At 39.1% G+C, this 22,189-nt stretch overlaps 1 protein-coding gene across 1 annotated transcript in view; it reads right to left on the reverse strand.

Moving 5' to 3' along the window:
• The window catches only part of ABCA1 (ATP binding cassette subfamily A member 1), a 154,139-nt gene extending 132,168 nt beyond the window's left edge, over positions 1-21,971 (reverse strand). The window contains exon 1 of the mRNA XM_043973487.1: positions 21,648-21,971. The gene's annotated coding sequence lies outside the window, so the exon portion shown is untranslated. The remainder of the gene's footprint in view (positions 1-21,647) is intronic.
• Positions 21,972-22,189: the final 218 nt, after the last annotated feature.

The raw sequence follows: 22,189 nt of genomic DNA on the forward strand, positions 1-22,189 counted from the left end.
GGTCAACTGTGGTAGACTTAGCTCTTCTCAGCAATACAATGATCTAAGACAATTCCAAAAGACTCAGTGATGGAAAATGCTCTCCACATCCAAAAAAAGAACTATGGAGTCTAAATGCAGATCAAAGCATACTATTTTCACTTTGCTTTGGGGGGAGGGTTCTTTCTTGTGGTTTTCCCCTTTTGTTCTGATTCTTCTCTCACAATATAACTAATGTGAAAATGTTTAACATGATTGTAATCCATAACCTATATCAGATTGCTTGCTGGCTTTGGGAGGGGGAAGGGAAGGGAGAGAAAGAAAAATCTGGAACTCATAATCTTACAAAAATGACAGTGAAAACTATCTTTATATGTAATTGAAAAAATAAAATAAAATAGCAATTACTTTCCTTCTGCCTTAAAGAAAAAAGCCATAAAGGAGTATCATAATACAATACATAATAATAAAAAGCCACATGGGATTATCATAAAATAATAGATCATGATAAAAAGCCACATAGGAATATCATAATACAATAGAAACTGGCACAGTGAAAATTAGGTTAGAGTATCTCCGGAAAGATGAGGCTAGTTGTATGTAGAAACAGTATCTACTCCCTCCTTACCCAAGTGTCCAATAGTCAGCTCTCACATTACTAAACTAAGAAAATATAAGCACGTGAAAAGACAATGAGGCCAAACCAAAACTCCAGGGATCTGAGATCCCTGGGGGAGAACCAGCCTTTTGCATTCCACAGCAGCTGGACAAAACATTTGCCAGAGTATAACTTGAAAGGATAACTTTCCTTGAATGAGTGGTATATACTGAGTTTTCTTTCCATTTTCTCTATTGCTCACAGACTCCTGTATGAGAGTTCAGCACAGAGCCTGCCCAATTCTTTATATAACAAGCACTATATAAAAGCTATTCCTTTGCCCCTCTCTTCCCTTCCGGTGATCTGAAGGGAAATGCTTCTTAATCCCTGTTCACAAAGAACATAGATAAAGTTTGGAATGAGGAAAAACCAAAACCAGGATGATCTCTCTCACATCAGTTTGCATTGTCCAAGGGGGAAATTGAGTACATTTGCATTTCCCTCAGGGGCTGTGAGAAAATATAACTGTCATCCAAGAGATTTTCTCTAGGCAACTAAGAGGAATATAGACAGTATTTTTTGATAAGTCCTCTTCTATTAGCATCTCTACAATGTGTTTAATAATAAGCCTGTTAAAATCAGGAGCATTTAGTCTGGGGACAAAAGCTAAACAGTAAAAGGATGATCCAAGATGGGGGAAAATAGTGTTGGGGTTTGGAGGGAGGAGGGAAAGGTAGTTGGGGGAGGGGCAGGCAGGAGATGGGACCAGAAAGAAGACAGAACTATTCAGTTCTCATTTTACTGTTTTCTCTAGCAAGAAAGTTCATCTTCAGGCAGGGAAAGTAGAACAAAAATTAACAGGGAGCTGAAATGAGGGATGAATTTATATCATTGTTGTTTGGTCGTTTTTCAGTCATGCCTGACTCTTCATGACCCCATTTGGGGTTTTCTTGGCAAAAATACAAACATCCTAAGTACTAGAGAACTGATATATGTTATTACTTAACTACTGTCAGTGATCTCAGAAAAATTCGTAGGGAAAAGGAGGTATGTCACAAAACTGGAAATAAGAAACTGTTATTTTAAAAAAGAAAAAAAAGGAGAAAATCAGATTCTTCAAACTAGAGACTCATTAGCTTGACTTTTCATTCCTAGGAAAGTTTTAAAACTAATTGTTAAAAGGATAATCCACAAACACCTAAAAAAGGGAATTGATCATTATGAGTGAATTTGGATTCATTAAGAAACAGATTATTATTATATTATATTAATATATTATATTAATTATGACAGATTAACCTAATTTCTAATTTTGATAGGGATACTTGTCAGATAGATGAGGGGAATGGTAGACAGACATAGATTTCAATAAGCCATTTGACAAAAATCTCTCACAACAGCCTTCTGACCAAAATGGAGTGATATGAGTGATATTCAGGACTGGTTGAATGACTGGGCCCAAAAGGTGATGATGAATGAATCAATAATAACCTGATGGGAAGTGTCTAGCTCCACTGAGCTTTTCCTAGGCCCCGTTTTGTTTAACATGTTTATCCATGACTTGTATGAAGGCAGAGAAGACGTGCTTATCAGATTTTCAGATACCACAAAGTTGACTAGATGGCAGAATTAAGATTCCAAAGCTCTTGATACACTAAATAGATGGGTTAAATCCAGAGGGCAACAAAAACACCTGCCAGATCAGGATTAAATGAAGGTCTCCCACCTGGAGATAACAAGGCTTGGAGACATAATATCTGTCTTCAAGTATCTGAAGAGCTATCTTGTGGAAGGGGGATTAGACTGGTTTTATTTTGTTCCAAAGGGCAAAACTAGGAGCAGCTAAGGGAAGTTAAAGGGAGTAGATTTTAATTCAGTGTAAGGAAAAACTTCCTAAGTATAAGGGGAAAAAAAGAAAGGACTGCCTCTGGAAAGTAATGAGGTGGGCATTAGTGGAGACCTTCAAATGTAGCCTGGAAGATCACTTATTGGAAATATTATAAGGAAAGGGGGATTTCCTGCTCAGCTGGGAATTTACCCAGATTACCTCCTGAGTCCCTTCCAACTTTCATATTCTACGGTTTTGATTTTCATCAAACCTCTTTACCATTAGCATCCTTCTGATCTCTTCCCCCCACCACCACCACCAGTACTAAAAGTTTACATCCCCAGTGCCTAACACAGTGGTTGCCACATAGTAGACACTTAATAAATGCTTGTTGATTCATTGATTGGGCCTAAAGAAGGTCAATGTGTCTACTCTGGATAGAGTCATGTGAGCATTCATGTATATGAAAGAAGAAAGGTTATTTTAAATAAGCCCCTAATGGTTTGTTAATTTTATTCCTTACCATGGAAGATGGCTATTCTTTGATTTATGGCTATTCTTTTTATGTCAATGTATGTATCTAGATCAGCTTGTCAGTGGCTGTGATACATCAGAAGTTATTTAACAGTTTTGTGACTGATTGCCAAATATGCTCTATTACAAGGAGGTCCGCCCCACCCATAATTTCACTGTAAAATATTTCTTCTTTGGGTTTTTTCCATAGTGGGAGGGTTTCTTGACTCATCCTGCAATTTTTCTCTCTCCCTCTGATTCATCAGCTCAGTTCAAATCAAATCTCAGTTTATCATTCCCCTGTTCTAAGGCAGTTCGTAGTACAACTCTTTATGTAATCCACTAAATTCTGTATGATTCTCAAACCTCTCCCAATCTCTCTAGTCCCAATTCCCCTTTCTGCTTTGGTCTATTAATGCTGGTTCTGCCTCCTCCTGCCCTCTCCCCAAATAGTCCAAAAATCGTGTGAAACTGGCCTTGGTTACACAGGCCAGCAATAGGGAAACAGGCTGGTGATCCTTAGATTTGGAATACTTGCCACATTCAGTACACATCATTACGGCATTAAATTGTAACCATGCTTAAACAAACAGAAAAAGCTCAAATTTTAAAAGGCTAAATTAAGAGGGGGCAAATACAGTGTGATACATAAGTGTATATACACATATATATGATGATGTAATAGATATACATACATATCTTTGATACTGAAATTTGCGATCAGACTCAAGCAAAAAAAGATTCCCCCTCCATGCCTTCTTACCCTAGGAAAGTCTTGTCCACGTCCTTCCATAAATCCCCAACATAATGAAGACCTAGCTGCCCCCAAATATATCTTGAATAGATATCGTGCACATAGATGATAATCTAGGTCCAGAACTGAACAGGAAGAAAAGAATGGGCTAGACTGATTTCAGAATTTATGAAATAGTTTTAAGCATTCAAACTTTGCAAGATAATAGAAGCAAAAATTCTAGAATAACAGAAAATTCTATATAATGAATGCATGAAAGGGCACTACTCACACCACACTACAAACATAAACAATGACTGCATTACAGTGACAGAGGAGTTTGAAGAACGTTAAAGCGGGAAAAGGCCTTAGAATACAGACTGTTAGAAGAGAGAACATAGGACTTCAGAACCAGAAGAAATCTTAGCTATCATTTGAATTTGCTGCCTCCCTTTATATATGAGGAAACTAAGGCACAAAGAAGCCTAAGTGATTTCTACAAGCTCACATGGGTGGTTAGTCACACTCTTTGATAATAACTGTGATCTATCAGTGTGGGCTCTGACCTTCCACCAATTCTGAATAAGGATCTCACCCTCTTTGTGCCATCGCATCCTGTTGCGCTTCCTCTCCGGGTCCTTTCAGAAATCCTCCAGTATCACTTTTCAGCCTGCTAGAAATCTTCCCTTTACTTGTTTTGTTTTGTTTTTTTGTTTTGGGTTTTTTGTTGGGGTTTTTTTGGTGAGGCAATTGGGGTTAAGTGACTTGCCCAGGGTCACACTGCTAGTAAGTGTCAAGTGTCTAAGGCCGGATTTGAACTCAGGTCCTCCTGACTCCAGGGCTGGTGCTCTATCCACTGGGCCACCTAGCTGCCCCTACTTGTTTGGGTTTTTTTTAATATATTCTATGGATGTTTTGAGGAGTAAAAACGAAATAATTCCAAACACTTCCTCACTTTCAGAATGTCACTTGGGTTACAAAGACATAAAATAATTTGTCAACTGCCAGAAGGAATAGCAACAAAAACAACAAAAGACATAGAATAATACCTAGCTGGGTAGCCTTTGGGAATCACTTAATTTTTCTGACCCCTAGTGTCATCTATACACTGAAAATAATAAAACCTGCAGGACTTTTTTGGTACTTTAAGGTTTATAAAACATTACATATGAATGCATATATATATACACACCTATTCACATATACAAACCTACATACATGTGTATGTACATGCTCATATACACATATATCCATATATTCTAATGTAAATATCTGTACATGTATGTGTGATATATACATGTATATATGTATAATATAGACGTATGTATATGAATATATGTGTATGTTTTCTATATGCATATATAGAATATTCATTGATACTCAAAATAACCCTATAGCATTGGGGCTATTATTTTGCCCCATTTCACAGATAAGGAAAGTGACACTCACACAACTGATAAAGTATCTGAGGCAGAATTTAAACTCAGGTCTTCCTGACTCAAGTCAGGCACTAGGCTACCTTGGAAGGCATCTAACATGAAGTATTTCATTTCTGCTTCATAGTGACTCAGTAACACAGGTATTGTGGGTTTCGTTATTCTCATTAAATAGAGCTCTATACCCTCAAGATAAGAAAAATTAGTAATTTAGAGTAGTTATAAAATCAAATGTTCCTTGAACTCTAAATCTAACATTCTCCCCACTATACCATGACATTATGAAATGCATTTAAGGATAATAATTAATAATAGCTAGCATTTATATAGTTGCTTGAAGTTTTGCAAAGCATTTGACAAATATTATCTCATTTGATCATCACAACAACCCTAGAAGTTAAGTGTTATTTTTATTCCTATTGCACAAATGAGGAAACTGAGGCTGACAAAAGTACATGACTTGTCCAGGGTCATACACTTAGTAAGTGTGTGGCAGGATCTGAACTCAGTGTTCCTGACTTCAGGCCCAATACTCTGTCCACTTTTCTACCTAGCTTGCAGCTAATCAATAAAGCATCCTGGAAACCTTCCTAGAGTCAGAAAGAGTTCAAATCCTGCCTTAGAAACCTACTATGTATGTGATCCAGGGCAGTCACTTAACCTCTGGCTCCCACAGTTTTCCCTTTGGTATGATGGATCTAATAATAGCACCTACCTCCCAGGGCAATTGGAAGGATAAAATGAGGTATTTGTAAAATACCATATACATACTAGCTGCTATTATTGTTGTTGCTGTTGTTGTTCACATTTCTTACATTTTGACAACTAAAGAAGAAAAATTCACTTCCCCAAAAACGTTTTTCCTTCCTCATGCCTACCAATAATGGGTATATTCTTAAGTTCTCTTTTACTTTAAAGCAGCTTTAATAGCTACAGTCGTTCAAAGTTCCCAAAAACAGATCTACTGCAAAGAAAGAACTCCATTTTGACAGCTGCAGAACCGTGGAGAATCTAAAAAGTTTAGTGACTGTCCATTCACACACCACACTTCAGGAACTTCAGTGAACAAACACAGAACAACCTTGAAAGCAGGATCTGAGCAAACAATACAACTATTTGCTTTTAACTATGGGGGGTGGGGGTGGATTGGAGGGAAGAACCTTTCCCCTAAATAAGAAATCACTGTTTCAACATTATTTTTCAAGGAAAAACATCAAACTTTAGCAAAGCCAAACACAATGCTAGCCTCTGAAGGATGTGGAAAAGGCTGTCAAATTCACCAAGTTCCCTCCCCCAAGCCCCAGACACTTAGGCAAGCTTTCCTTGAAATGTTTTTTTTTTTTTTCCTTGCATGAAAACTCGATTGAGGTTTTTTCTTTTTGATGTAAGGTGAGAGTCCTGATGGTGTTTTAGACAGACTTCTGATGACTATACAAGAAAAAACCAAACTATTTTGTCTTGCTCAAACCTTAGGCAGATAAAAGTCCTTCAAAGACAGTCTACCTAGCCCTATCTTCTCCCAGTCTAATGGAATCGTACTAAAATCTTAAGGGACCTTTGTCCCTGAACCCAGTGATAAGATAGCCTGCTTCCCAGCAGATGGGACTATGATCAAGGCAAACTTTTCAAATTGCATTTTATAAGTCATCAAAAATAAAAGAGCTCTCCATGTTTCTTTGCCTCAAACAAGCTTCTTAAAGCAAACTTAAGCTTACAGAAAAGGAGCGATGGAGCTGGAGAGCCCTACACACCTCCTTTAAAAACAAAATTCTGGCCACCCAGCATTTCCCTCATTTGCATGCACTTCTATGTATTACATCCCAACCTCCTGCTTCCTTCATTCTATAAGCCTACCTATTAACAAACAAACCAAAAGAAAATCCAAATTACTCCTTCCTCCTATGCTCTCAGGCTACCTGGATTCAATCCCACCCCTCCTCATGCACACTGTCCCTTTTGTCTGCTTTTGTTCTATGGTAAGCAAACTTCTACATTCCTTGTCCTGGTTGCAGCAGCCCTCACTACACTCACTTGCCCACCTGAAACCAAATGTGGCTTTTCCTGGACAATGATTCCTCTAAATCAACTGGGGGGACAGGGGAGGGGTTTGTTAACCATTCCTTACACTCAGAAGAAAAGAGCTCATCGGAATCCTTTCTTTTCCCTATTGACACTTTCAGACCACCCATAATCATTCAAAACCTTCTCCCTTAAAGTTTACAGCACATCATATCATCTTTTCAGAGTGAAGCTGTCTCTGTGAACTTCCACCATGGGAACAGAAACACACTTCTGAGCCACATTTTTTTTGTTTCCATCACTTTTCTTGTCATTAATTTTGGTGACTCCAAAATCCCTGTTTATGACTTTGACACCCTAGCCTCTCAGGCCCTTCAGTATTCTCAAATCTAATTACATGAATCTCTACTCAACAAAAGATAGCTCACCACCCACCAGCATGACCACACCTTGGGCACACAACTGCTTCACCTCCAAAATTTAAAGCTTAGAGCTCTCTCCACCCCACACCCTACATCCAACCTGTTAAATCCATTCTTTAACCCTTACCATACTTTCTTCCCCCTGCCTTTTTTTGTGGGGCAATGAGGGTTAAGTGACTTGCCCAGGGTCACACAGCTAATAAGTGTCTGAGGCCAGATCCTTAACATACTTTCTAATTCCACCTTCCAATTCTCCCATTCCATAAGTTTTCCCCACATATACCCTCCCCACTTTGCCTCCATATGCTTCTCCATACAACCAATAAAATATGGGCATGCTATTACCCAAGGTTTACTCATCCCCTTAATCTTCCCAACCCCATCATTCCAATACTGGGTAACTTTCTCCTCTTCTGTTTCTGTTCCTGAAGATGCCAAATATTCCTAGAGAAATCGTACTTACCAAGTAGACCAAAAATTCATGTTATTTAACTTTAACTGTACCCCCATGGATGCTTGAATACCCTTTCACTCATCTACTGTAATTCTGTATCAAATTCACCAGATTCCAAATCATTCCACACTCAAGAATCTAGTCCAACCAGACTTCCCTCAGTCTGACCACATTAGCAAGATAAAGGCCACCTGGCCTAAAGTGATTCCCCATCTCTCTAAACCCTGCAGCCTCCCTCTTCTCTCTGCCCTTTTCCCTTCTCTCCTTTCCTTTCCAACTCAATACATCTCCATGACTAAAGCTTTGTCTCCATCTCAAATAATCTCTGAATCTTTCTATATCCATTCCTTCTTCTTTTCTATCTCAAAACTGAAGTGACCCTACACCTTTCCAAAGTTAACTCTACCCCCTATGTCTCTTATTAGTTATATCTTCTCACTCTATATTTATCAGTTTCTCAGGATTTCTTGATTTCTCACCTCTCTGTTGAGTCTTCAGTCTTTTTTATCCATTAACCCCCTTTCCTTATGCCTATAAACATGCTGAGGTTTTCCCATGAACCTCTAAAAATTAAAATGAAAAGACTTCTTCCCACCCTACTCCCATCACACACATACCTACCATCTCAAGCTACTATCCTCTTTTCTTCCTTTCACGACAAAATTCTTCCTGCAATCAGTGGGGTAAATGTATAATTTGTCAGAATCAAGGTGGCAGAATCCCTGTTTAATACACAAATCCAGGAAAACAATGCCACTTAGTGCTCACCCTTAGATATTACAGCTATCAGCACTAGGGAGGAATCTTGAACTCTAGACCTGTATGCTCAGAAGAACTCAAGTAATTGAGTTAAGCAAACACCTGCATACCACTGTCTCCATATTCACTAACTTCCATTCCTTTAAGTCTGTCAGCCAAATATATCACTTTCCAGCTTCCTTGCCCAATCTCAACCAAAGAAGCAAATGGACAGAAGATGCAACCTCCTTCAGAAATATCTTTGTTAACCCACAGTATGTGCTGACGTTTGCCAGGTATGTGATCAATCAAGTGATATGAGTTTCACCAACCATCAGAAACAGGTGCCTGCCAGTAAACATGGTTACAAAAAGATTCCAGGCTCTGCTGTCTTGCCCTTTAAAGTTCAGCCACTTATTATGCTTACCAGAATCAACCACTTTTTTGGCCGCCTGACTAGATAGTTCTGAAGAAACTGCCAAAAGAAGTACGTGGATGTTCATATAAAGGCTTTACGACTAGAAACCACCTTAGGGGTTACCTAGTAATAATGCCCTTTCACCTTACAGATGGAGAAACACAAACCCTGAAACTCATCTTTCCTCAAAGCCACCCTCTGAGATGGGTAAAATGCCAGTATTTTATAGATGAGGAAACTCAGGCTCTGGTGTGTTGTTACTTGCCCAGAGCTAATGAATGTGAAAGCATGAACCTGAACCAAGGCCTTCAGATTTCAAATCCCATGCTCTTTTCATTAGATTGCACTGGTACATGCTAGTGAATTTGAAAGAAACTTTTAAAAACGCTTAAACGGGCAAAGTAAATTATGTTATTGACAAGAGAGGCTTAGAAAACATGGACTTGTATTTGTTAGCATTTCTCTTATAGAAAGTATCACATTCACTAGGATTTTTTGCAAAATAAAAATTTTTTTAAATTGCTCTCTTTACCAAAGTCAAAACAGCTTTGAAGAAAAATAGAAAATGATAGGTTAACAAACTGTGGAGACCAAAATATAATATAGTACAGTGGATCTTGAAGTACCAAGGCACTGCCTCAAGGGCCCTGGGCTTGTAAATCATTTAGTTCTAGGTTCAAATTCTGCTTCAAATACATTTGCTTTGTGACCTTATGCAAGTCACTTAGCCTGTTTCCTCATCTGTAAACTGAGATGAGTACCTCCAGTGTCGCTTATAACTCTGAATCAATTATCCTATGATTTGGATTCAAATCTAACCTAAGAGGCTAACTTCCTGTGTGATCTTGCGCAAGTCACCTCCCTGGGCCTCAGTTTCCTCATTTGTAAAGTGAAGAGGTTGGGCTAGATGACTTCTGAAGTTGCTTCTACCTATAGACTGAATCACCTCTTCTTCAAATGAGAATTTATGATGGTTTTAAGGGGAGGGGGGAATCACAAGACATAATACCCACACAAAATCCTGGTAAGTGATTACATAAGTGTAAATCCCAGTATTTCTATTTCTATTTACTCTCTACTTTATAGAAGTATAACATTTTACCACTTACGCAGCCCTTTACTGTGCCATTATCTCCAATTATCTTTACAACCATCTAGTGAGGGCAGTGGGAACATCTGAGGGCAATTATCACCATTTAACAGATGTAACTTTAACCTACCACAATCTCTCCTACAGGATCTAGCTAGGATCCCTAAGAAATACTACTCCTGGTCTACAGCGACACAGAAATCCTCCCTCAATGAAGCCGTTTTAACAGAAATGTACAAATAGTACACGTCAATATAACTTCTATTTACATTATGGAGTAATAGCCAGGGAATATACATATAAAATGTGAATGGGGTTAAAAATTGAGAAATGTCACCAATTCCAATAAACTTGCAAATGCAAAGTAGGACAGACAAGTGAGTAAACATGGCTGACTCAGGATTTCCTTCACTCAAGGTTCCTACTTGAGGAGAATTAGCACTATCAGTGTTGAAAGCACTTGGATTCATGGACCAACTAAATTTAGTCAGCAACATTTTGTCACCAGGATTACCAATCCTCTGCATAAGACTAGAGTCCAAAAGGCCACAGATAAGACTTTCCAATCTCAAGCAGAGCTCCTGCAGGTTTCAGGATGGGGTGGGGGAGAGCAGGGGGAGCTCGGGGGAAAAAAAATTTCTCTCTGATAAATTGCATAGTGATTTTACGTGTCATTTTAAAAAGCCCTGTCACACTGGGCCTTGAAAGGCCACACAACTAACACATTTAAAAGGACCTCTGAAAATGGATCAAGCATCTATCTGGCAGAATCTCACTTTCATGAATACCCAGGGCTAAGGACCAAAACACTATGGACCACCCAATCCTTTTTCGGGTCCCTTTTATGTGTTGGAAAGCAAGAGCTGTTTGGTTTTTTTTCTTATATCCCCAGTAGTTAGAGCAGTGTCTCCAACATACTTACCACCCATTGGGCACTTACCATCTCATCTTTGTAGCTACTTTAGAATGTATCCTCAGCATTTTACTATAAAGCAATAGACCAATATTCATAGTTGGTTTGTGAATAATTTCTGAATCACTGCTTGATAGTCATTTTTTGGTGATCTTAACTCTCTAACTAAAGTGTGGGCATCTTGAGGATGGTCTTTCCATGCAGCACTGTTGTTATTGTTTTTGTTAATTCTTTTCAGTTTCTGCCTGACCCCATGTGGGGTTTTTCTTGGAAAAGCTACTGAACGAAGTAGTTTGCCATTACTTTCTTTAGCTCATTTTACAGATGAGGAATTGAGGCAGTTAAGTAAATTGCCCAGGGTCACACAGCTAGTAAGTATCTGAAGCTGGATTTGAACTTCCTCCTGATTCTAGGACTGGTGTTCTATCCACTGCACCACCTAGCTGCCAGCACAACACCTAGTATATTACCTCTCATAAAGTAAGTCCTCGATAAAAATGTATTGTTTGACCAATAGGATTCTAAATTCTCTATCTGAAAGAGGGACAACAGATGTTTTATAAGAAACTAAGATTAGGTGTCTAATCATTGTCACGATTATTTTCTGGGCCTACCTAATATGTCCAACCAAGAAAAAAAAGACAAGTTGCTATACATGAATTGTACATATATCAGCTCAGGACTGGATTGCGGTGATAGGCGTAGATCTGTGGTTTTAATTTGTCACAGAATTATTGTAAATTAGGTATAAAGGCAAATTTCGTGCCTGTGGGGACTATTAAACAGTAAAAACATTACGGGTTGAGGGTGTATTATCTCCTCCAGAGGTAAAACAAAAAACAAACAAAAAAAAAACCCAAACAGTGAGAATGTCTTAAGTTCTGAGGGGCCCTAGGACTCAGATGAGGTCTCATGGTGATTAAAATTTAAAAGGAATGGGCCTTTCTTGGAATAAATGCAAAGGCAGCCTAATTGAAAAGTGCACCAAGGTTCAAATTAGAACAAGCAAAATAAATAAAGTAAATCCAATGTCCAAAGATTCATTTTTAATGTACACAATTCCTTGTTTTCTAAGGGGAAAACGCCCCGAATGTCTTTCATCCAAACTAAAGAATATCAAGTGTTCTCTGTTGGAATGTCAGCTTCCTCTCATTCCTGCTCAAAAGAATGTTCATCCTGAGGATATGGGGGAATCACATACCTAGATCTCTGACATTACAGCTGCTTCCCTAGCAAGAGACAGTAATCTGGGAGTTGTCTGGGTGGTTGCCAAAGAAAAGGAAAAAACCCTTAATTATTTTAATTAATAATTATACATTAATGAAATTTAAAAATTAAAATTTCTTCAAAAAGAAAACAACTTAATTCTGCCCCTAAGGTCCATTCCTTACTCTCAAATTTTGTGGTTCTGTGAAATTTTCTTTTCTTAGAAATAAAGTGATTGTGACGTTTGGCCAAGGTTCAAATGTAGTTTGTTTTGGGTTTTTTTTAATGTTGTTTTTTGGAGATAATGTTTTCAGAATGATGATGATAAAGGAGAAGAGAACACTACAGCTAGTTGAGGAAAATTATATCTAGGAAGTAAACTTATACTGTTCAATAGCTCTCAAGACTAAAATATAGACAGCATTTTTGAAGGTTCTACAGTGACGGCAACTCAAGGAACACAAACTAACAGAAGTCTTATGTTTCTTTTATTTCTTTCTTTAAGTGACTTGCCCAGGATCACACAGCTAGTGAGTGTCAAGTGTCTGAGGCCAGATTTGAACTCAGGTCCTCCTGCATCCAGGGCCAGTGCTTTAGCCACTTTGCCACCTAGCTGCCCCTGTATGGTTATTTTAAAATGCACTTCACTTCTTCTGCCTTACCTCCATTCACTCTATCTCGCACTATAAGATGAGGGGGAATTATCCATTTCAAAAGGAAAAAACAGCTCTGCTATTATAACACCAATCAATTTGAGCCCATTAGCCTGAGTGCAATTTTCTTTTTCATATTTTGGGAAACCCTCTTGAATTTACCACCATTTTCTTTTAGAACTACTCAAGAGCCTCTAAGTAACCTAACCTCTAAACCTAGACCTAGATTCACAGAGAACCAAGTTGCCAAATCTGTAGTAGTTCAAACACCTGCTTTGCCAACAAAATCAATCAGCATCTCAAAATGTGTGAGGTTCCCTAGGAAAGGGATTTGACCTTTATAAATCATGCCAGACACAGTCAAAATCATCTGTTTAAATGAAAATCAGATCTTGGCCTGGTCTATTTCTCCAAAGACACACCTCTTCTAAGTCAGGTGTCATTTATGACCTTGGATAAAATGAAGATTCAGGTGAAGGGTGGCACCCCTTTCTTACCCAAGCTTTTGACCTTCAAACAATAACAAATTCATCGCATTAAGATACCATCCATCTATCAAGAAGGGGAGGAGGCTAACTACCCAAACATTTTATGGGGGTTACTAAAACAGTAATTTTCTAAACAGTGTCCTGATAGCTTGCAAGAATTATCTGCTGAAGCTTCTAAAAGTGCCCAACTCACTAAAACAGAAGTACCACACAAGCAGACTCTAGTTCAATCTGGATGAACTTTACTTTTACATAACAGGCTTGTTCCTGAAAAGTTGAGTGTAAACATTAATTTGAGTAAATAGAATTTTATTTTTAAATACCCTTTGGGGGATGTTGCTATTTAAGGGAACACTGTGGTGATTCATTTTATAAAGTGAATAACCCTTTTAAAAAAACCACTCGCCTCTAAGGTATCTGTTTGGTAAAGACAGATTTCCTTAAAGTATTGCATGCCAGTATCAACATTTATAAGAGCTCCAAGCTTAATAACACCTTGGGCTACTGAGGAACCCGTTTGGATTCATGCTGCCATCCACTGGTGAAATGTTTTTTTTGAAAAAATAAGCTCCATATATGTCTTGTCCAAAAGGGGGGGGGGGAGAAGGCTGGTTTTTAATCTTCCCAAGATGGGTAAAATTAATACAAGGCATTTACTAAAGGAATGTTTCCTAGAGAGGGCCACCTCTGGCAAATAAATCTCTTTAGCTCACCTAATCCTAAGAGCCAGGTTTTTCTAATTGTTTTTTCCCATCCCTCCATCCCTTCAAGCCTCATTTATCACTCCCCTCTAGCAACAACCAATCCCGTTGTCTTACTCTAAATTTAGGACAGGATTACAACTTGACACTTTACTCATCCCTAATCACTGCCTTCTGAGTGTCCCAAAATCCAGAGGGACCCAGAATCCAAATAAACTCAAGGAAACCCAGTGAAAGAGTACTAGTTCTATTCAAAGAGTACCTGCTCTTTATTACCAAACCACTTCATATCTGGGCCTCAGTCTCCTCATCTGGAAAATGAGGGCACTGGAATGAGTGCTAAGGTTGTTTCCAGATAGATATATAGATATATAAAATCGAGGACTCTGGCTTTGCATAATTTTTTGGTGAAGAGCAAAAACTGTCTGTTGGCTTTTCTTCTGTCCAATATTGTCCAAGTTTTGCACATAAAGGCCACACCATATAAAGGGGAGATGGGGAAATAAAAGCCCAAAGGGGTGTTTTCTTGCAGCATGTGGAGTTCAATAAATAAACTGTCTGGTCTTCATTTTGGGGAGAATCAATGCAAACAACTAAAAGCAAATATAGTTTAAGGTGGAGTTGAATCTTCAGTGGGTGGTTTTAGGATTCATGAGAAAGATTAGTAAGTCCCAGCAATGAAATATGGATTTAATTGAGGTATCAGGTAAATATTATATACAGAAATTTTTGCTGGGGGAAAAATAAGTTAGTGTAATACCACTGTTTTCCTAAAATGCATTAACTTTGAGCCTTTTCGCTATTGTATTTCTTCAAAGGAAAAAGGTACAAAAAATTGAGAGTCTTCAAAATCAATCACTTCAAATGCTTTTCTTTCAGAATTTCTCAGAACTAAGATTTCAGCTTAAGAAATGTTACACACTTATGAGCATATAAAAGCAAGAGTAAATTAATTGACTTACACATAGAAATGTATGTGGGTTTGGGGGTTTTTTTGGGGGTTTTTTTGGTGGGGCAATGATGGTTAAGTGTCTGAGGCCACATTTGAACTCACGTCCTCCTGAATCCAGGGCCAGTGCTTTATCCACTGTGCCACTTAGCTGCCCCAATGTATGTGGGTTTTTTTTAAATTTTAATTAATTCATTTCTGTGGAAAATCTCTCCCATAACAAAAATGCATTAATAAAAGTATCAAAATGTAGAATTTCAGGGTACAACATTTTTTGAAGAGCACAGCTGTCTTAAGAAAGGGAAATGAAACTACTTGTTTTCAAACCGGATGGGAGGAGAATTGTTTGTTCCAATAAAAATACTTTGGACTCAGCATCTTGAGCAAAAAATTCCCAATCTTGTTCACAAATCTATCTAGACCTAACTCAGGTCATTTCCTACATAGATTTCTTCTGTAGCTACTTATTCTACTCCACAACACATCATACTACCCACTTTTACAATGTAAAAAAAAAAAATCTCAATTGCATAAGAAAAAAATTCTGACTTACAACTCCCTTCGATTTTACAACTCTGTCATGCTCATTCACAAAGTTTCAGCAATAATGGGGGGGGGTGCTGAGGGCTGATATGCTATTTTAGTGATTTGAGTTAGACAAACCCATACCAACTCAGTTTAGTCATAGAACAGCCTTGGGCTTGAAATAAACAGAAGATGCCCCCAAAGTGCTGCTGACCCAAGAGTATGGGGAAATGAACTCCACCTGAAATGACCAGGGTTAAGAAAAAGTCTGGAGCGAAATAAAGCAAATTAGGCCAATTTTCAAATAAAAAATACTGTACTCAAATATTTTTGGTACATGAATAATTTCACATGTAATATATTAGAGGGGAAAATAGTGCTGGCACTGAAACTTTCTAAGAGAATCTCAGTTTAATAATGATAATGATGTTCTTGTTGATACCTGGCAGGAATACAGCATTTTAAAGTTAACACTATACTTTGCTTATCTTCCTGGCTCCAAGTCACTCTATTCAATATGCTCTGCCTCGATTAAATCCAAGTCACACAAAAGTCAAGACATCACCCTCATTATGTCATTGGTCCTCTTCAAGAACAGAGGATGAACAACAAACTATGCTAAGCTGAGAATGTGGTTAGTGGGTACTAGAGTGCTCTCTCATAGCATGAGAAAAGGCATCAGAAAACCTCATTGGAATAAGATTTTTACTGTCTGAATCTATGTAGGTCTATAATTTTCCCCCCATACTTGTGATTTTATGTTGTATGGCCTCCCTGTGAGTTGATGCAAAGCTGAAATTGTCTTAAATCACAGTCTTACAAAACAGTCAGTGAGCACAAAAAGACTAAATGATTGGCCCAGCCATCCAACCAGTACATGTCAAAGGTGGGACTTGAACTCAGATCTTCCTGAGGCTAGGTATCCATCTATAGTACTTCCCTGCCTCCTATGTTATAGCTATATTATTTCTCTATAATATATCCATGTTTTTAGCTATATATCTAACTTCGGTAGAAAATTCTCAAAATACTTTGCTTTGTCTTTCATAAATTTCAATTAGCAAAACATTTACAGGTTGGTGGGTTTTTTTTGGGGGGGGGGTAGGGCAATGAGGGTTAAGTGACTTGCCCAGGGTCACATAGCTAGTAAGTGTCAAGTATCTGAGGCTGGATTTGAACTCAGGTCCTCCTAAATCCTGAGCGGGTGCTCTATCCACTGTACCACCTAGCTGGCCCCAAACATTTACAGTTTTAATCAAGTGCCCCACCCCTGCCCCCCAATTGAGATGAAGTATTTGTTGAGTGTTGGTATCCTTTCTAACTTGTCAGTGAATTTTGTAAGAAAAGCTGTATCAGTTTTCCATCCTACACCTTTTCCCTAAAACTCTGTCTATGAAATAATCCCATGTTTCCTTGTAATAATAAGTGCCAGAAATGAAAAACAAAATCAAAAGGAGAAAAATTTTAAAAGGAAAAGGGAAAAGGAAAAGAATCCCGGATGTGTCTTGTTCTATCATAACTTGGAAATCACACCTTTAACAAAACTAAAATAACAGAGAAAGAAATTAAACCAACAGATCAACAATATAATTTAAGGAAAGGCATTTTGGTAATCTCATTTTATCATGACCAATAAAAAAAATCCACTGAAGAAAAGGTAAACTATCCAATCTTTTCTTTTGTCAGTTTAATAAATGGTTATTGTTTCCTCTGATATTGCTTGGACATGATGTGAACCCAAGATACTCATAGGAAATGAGCAAAATAATAGTATGGTCTTAATTTTAATCCAAGAGAAAGTTGGGAAATTTAAAGTTGAGTAAACTTTACCCTTTGTTGTTCTTTCTACAGTGTTGCAATACTTAAATAAAATTCTCAGTAAACTGAACAGGAATCTGGCTGGCCTAATGGTGGAATTAGGTGAACTATTAGATCATCTGAAGATCTGGACTGGGCCATAGAAGATAAATTCATTTAATTCAATGGCACTCACTGGACTGTCCTTTTCTTCAATTTAATTCATATCCGCTTCACTGTAATTACTAGGGGTACTGAAAAAAGTCACACCCACTTCATTATAAAAACGTTTGGTTTTTATGTATAATATGTAGGGAATAAGAGAGGCAGATAAATTTCATTAGAATCTTGAAAGGAAATTACTGTCAAAAAGGATGTTAAATTCTCCATTTCTACAGAGGCAAGAGTTAACATGTGTTGTGTCCTCTCTGAGGATAGATGCATTAAAATAAGTGTTCAAAAACATCTTTTTATTTGATAAATGGAAGCCACAGCCTAAAGAGACCACCAGTTTCAGGCTACCTCCATTATTTATTATCTTATCTCTTATCAAAAATCTTCCTTAATATGCAAAAGTCATCAGATAGTTATTTGGTTATTTCAAGATACTCAAGGGAAAAAATTATAAGGTAAATTAAAATCTTAGACTAAAGGACAAATATAATACTAAGAAGAAACTGGAAAAAAACTTTAAAACAAAATAAAACAAAAAATCCAGCTCCCCCATCTACATGATATAACTGCAAAACATGAGGGGGAAAAACAATCTGACTTGGGGTTTCATTTCACTCCATTTTAATAATGCATGTATAATGAGTTCCTAATGTATCAGAATATTAGAGAACCCAAAGAACATTAATGAGCACTTTACCAGTCCTGGAAGATGTGATAGTGTCAATTCAAAATACTGTACAGATGTTTACTGAAAACAAAATATGAGCCTGATCTATTACATATATGCTTGAGACTTAAAACTAAAATGATTGCAAATTCCCATATTCTTTTTTTTTTTTTTTTGGTGAGGCAATTGGGGTTAAGTGACTTGCCAAGGGTCACACAGCCTAGTAAGTGTTAAGTGTCTGAGGCCGGATTTGAACTCAGGTACTCCTGACTCCAGGGCCGATGCTCTATCCACTGTGCCACCTAGCTGCCCCCCCCATATTCTTTTAAGGTCATAAGCTCATTGGTGACTTTTGCTTTCAAGTCAATTCTACTTTGGGGTGTGTATATATGAAATGCCTTAAAAAATATTGTATTTGTGCACTGACTTGATACTTACTGACTGTTAGACTTGAGATTGACCTCGACCACTTTCTCAACCACTTATTTTACAGAAGAGCAAGTTGAGATTCAGAGAAAAAATGACTTGCCCAAAGTCACACAATTAATAAGTCCGGATTCCAACCGGATCTTCTGACTTAAATTCAGTGTTCTTTCCACTATACCCAAAATGATACTGCTTTTAATGAGAGCAGAGGAAAACCTTAGCTGAGGATAGATCCTTCAAAGGGGGGAAAAATTACAGCACCATTTCAAATCAGATTTTCGGGATTTCACACTTTCACTGATTTGGGAGGGTCTGAGGGAAAAGGTCTTCCAATGGGCTTTATAACAATAAAAACATCCTTTTTTAAAAGTGGGTAATGGGAAATTACATTAAAATGAGGCATATCAAACAAGCAGGACAGCTTTGAAAGTTACATGTCGAATTTATTATAGACTACCATATAATGTTATAATGATATAATGTTGGACAGGGTCAGGTACGTCTGAATTCAGTCTCCCATTCTATAAAATGGTTATTATTTTTTTTTTTTAGTGAGGCAATTGGGGTTAAGTGACTTGCCCAGGGTCACACAGCTAGTAAGTGTTAAGTGTCTGAGGCCGGATTTGAACTCAGGTACTCCTGAATCCAGGGCCGGTGCTTTATCCACTGTGCCACCTAGCTGCCCCTATAAAATGGTTATTAATAATAGCACCTAATTCACCGAATATATTGGGGATCAAATATATGGAAACCATAAAGCACTACATAAAAGCTAATTTTGTTAGTTTTAAAAGCAAACTGTATATACATAAGAGATTGGAAGTTTCAGGTACAAGCCGTTCTATTCTACTGTGGATATGTAAATGCTTCTTCATTTGGAGTTTGTTAAGAATGGAAAAGTAAAATTTAAAATAAAAATGAGTTAACTACTTTTTTTTTTTGCATTTTCATTTAAACTGGTCCATACCGTGGACACAGTCCAATATGTACTGTAGAAAAAGTTGCTCTGCTTTGTTTTATTGGGAGTCAGGGGTGGAGAGAGCAAGCTCACCCTCAACATGATGTTATTGCCAAAGGTGAGAAAAGACAATTAGAGCTGTGATTTCATTTGGTTCCATTTTAATAATTAATGCATTGTGAGCTGCTAAAGTTATGCACATAATTATTCTGTTTGCTGGTTAAGAACCAGATCTCCACAGGGCGTCACAAGAGTAAAACAATGAAATGAGTCTCAGGCCTGCGCTCACTCTACGAAGTATCCTTCAAAAGTATCACTTGCCTTCTAAAATCTGATTATCTCAATACCGAAAAAGACCAGTAACCCGGTGCCTGGTTACTCTTGTCCTGCGTCTGTTTCATTTTTGTAAAGTCCCCAAAGGAGGGAGTCAAAAGACAATGAAAGTGCGCTGAGCTATGGACGTGCACCACCAGGAAACTTCCAAGATCTAGCCAAGGATTGTTGGCGGCAGAGAAACAAACATGAAAATCAACAAAATAGGGCTTTCTATAGAGTTTCCTCCTAGTCTGCGCCAACACGGCTTCCCAAACCATGGCTGACTCAGTCTAGATCAGAAAGGAAACAATGAACTTCCAATCTATAGCCCAGACGGGCTGTCTGCCCTAATCGTCAAGCTCTTCCTCCGAATCCGTCCTATTGGCTCTTAGATGGGACCCCTTCAAGCTCCCCGCTCCCCACCCACCCACCGTGATGAAATCCTACCCTGGAACGAGGAGCTCGGGATTCTTTAACCCAAGAGGAGGGGGAGAGAAGCAAGGGAAGGACAAAAAGAGGAGGGGAGGAAAGGCTTGGAGGGGGGGCGGGGGGTGCTGCTGCGCGCCCCCGCCCTCCCCACGCTATGTGGCAGAGCTCGGGGTTCTGCGCAGCCGGCCGGGGTTACTCTCGGTCATTCTAGCTGCGCCGCCGTCTCCACACACAGGCAACCGAGACAAGCAGCAAAGCATAAAAAGACCAAAATTTGGGGGAGGGGGCGGGAGCTAGAGTCAAGGAGGGAAGACAGAAGCGCACGTAGTGTACATTAATCCACCATCTCCCCTCACCCCCTCTTTTGCTTCACGCCTTCTTTTGAAAAAAACAAAAATGTTCACCAGGTGAACCACACGAATGTCCATTAGAAATGATAAGAACTATCCTCAAAATGGGGGGAAGGGGGTGTCGGAGGGGAGAAAAACAATAATCACCGGTGTGAGAGGAGTTAAACTGTGTAAGCAATGTGGCATGTTAAAAGGATACACAAGAAATGCTTTATTAATAACACCTAATCAGGAAGAAGACAGCTCGATATCTTTCTTGTTGGTTACCCAGAGGAGGAAGCGAAGGAACCGTCCCCCAGCTAAAGAAGCGCACGAACCAGAACACCAAAACGGGGTTCAGGTATCCCTTAACAAAGGCGAGAGCCCTTGCTGCACCAAGTACTGCTCCTCCTTCCCTTCAGTTCACAAAAACTCTGAATTCCGCTCCGGTAGGTCTCTCCCCCTCAATGTTCCTCTCCTTCTCCCAGCCCACCTTCTCCCCGAGTCAGCCTAGCGGTCAGCAGGTTGGACAAAGGCAGGGGCCCTGTGCCATTAGTCCCCTCGGATCCCAAGGGATGCTCGTCTTTCTCTCAGGAGGAGACGAGCCTCCCAGACTTACTCCCGAGAAGAGTGCAATGACGGAATGGGGGGGGGGGTATTCTAGTGCCCAAAGCAAAGCTATGGGCTGGGTAGAAACCCTGCCCGGAGGCGAGAGATGGCAGGCAGATGTGGGGGTCCCTCCACCCCAATCGCTAGAACAAATCAAATAAATCAGACTTTTACTCTTCCTACCTCCTCCTCCTCCTCCCCCCTTCCAAAAGAAAAAGAGGGACCCCCCAATAACAACAAACAACAAAAAGCAAAATCTTAAGTTGTTGGAGTCTCTTACCTGCTTTCCACTTTTGTTTCTGCGACTCTCTCTCCCCTATGCCTTTGGAAATACTTGTGGAAAACAAATCAAAACAAAAATTAAAAAAAAAAAAAAACGAGAGCCAAGAAATGGGCTCTCGCCCCCGATACCCCTTTGGCGCCCCCTCCCTTGCCTTTGCCAGTCCCTGCCTTGGCTTTCCTGTGTGCGACCAACGGGCTCCTCCTGCTGCGCCTAGCATACGGTCCTCAGTCCCTCACTCCCAGAATTAAGGGTTTTTAGCCTGGACTAGTTCCTTTTATAGATTCGGCTGCTCTGAACAGCGGGGTTATTATCGGTCAAACTCTGTTCTCTTTCTCTTCCCCACCCCCTACTTCCCCGCTCTCTGTTTATGTAGTTCAGTCACTCACCGAAAGCACGTGGAGGAACGGCACGCCCCTTAAAAGGGCAACAGGCCGAGCCGGACTCCCCCAGTCTTGGTCGCTGCTGAGTGGGAGATGGGATGAACTGAGGCAGGTCACCAAGGGTGGGTCGGCCCAGGATCGTTCTAGGAAAAGCCCTTG

The sequence above is a fragment of the Dromiciops gliroides genome, chromosome 1, assembly GCF_019393635.1.
Source record: "Dromiciops gliroides isolate mDroGli1 chromosome 1, mDroGli1.pri, whole genome shotgun sequence".
In the NCBI taxonomy this organism is placed as follows: domain Eukaryota; kingdom Metazoa; phylum Chordata; class Mammalia; order Microbiotheria; family Microbiotheriidae; genus Dromiciops; species Dromiciops gliroides.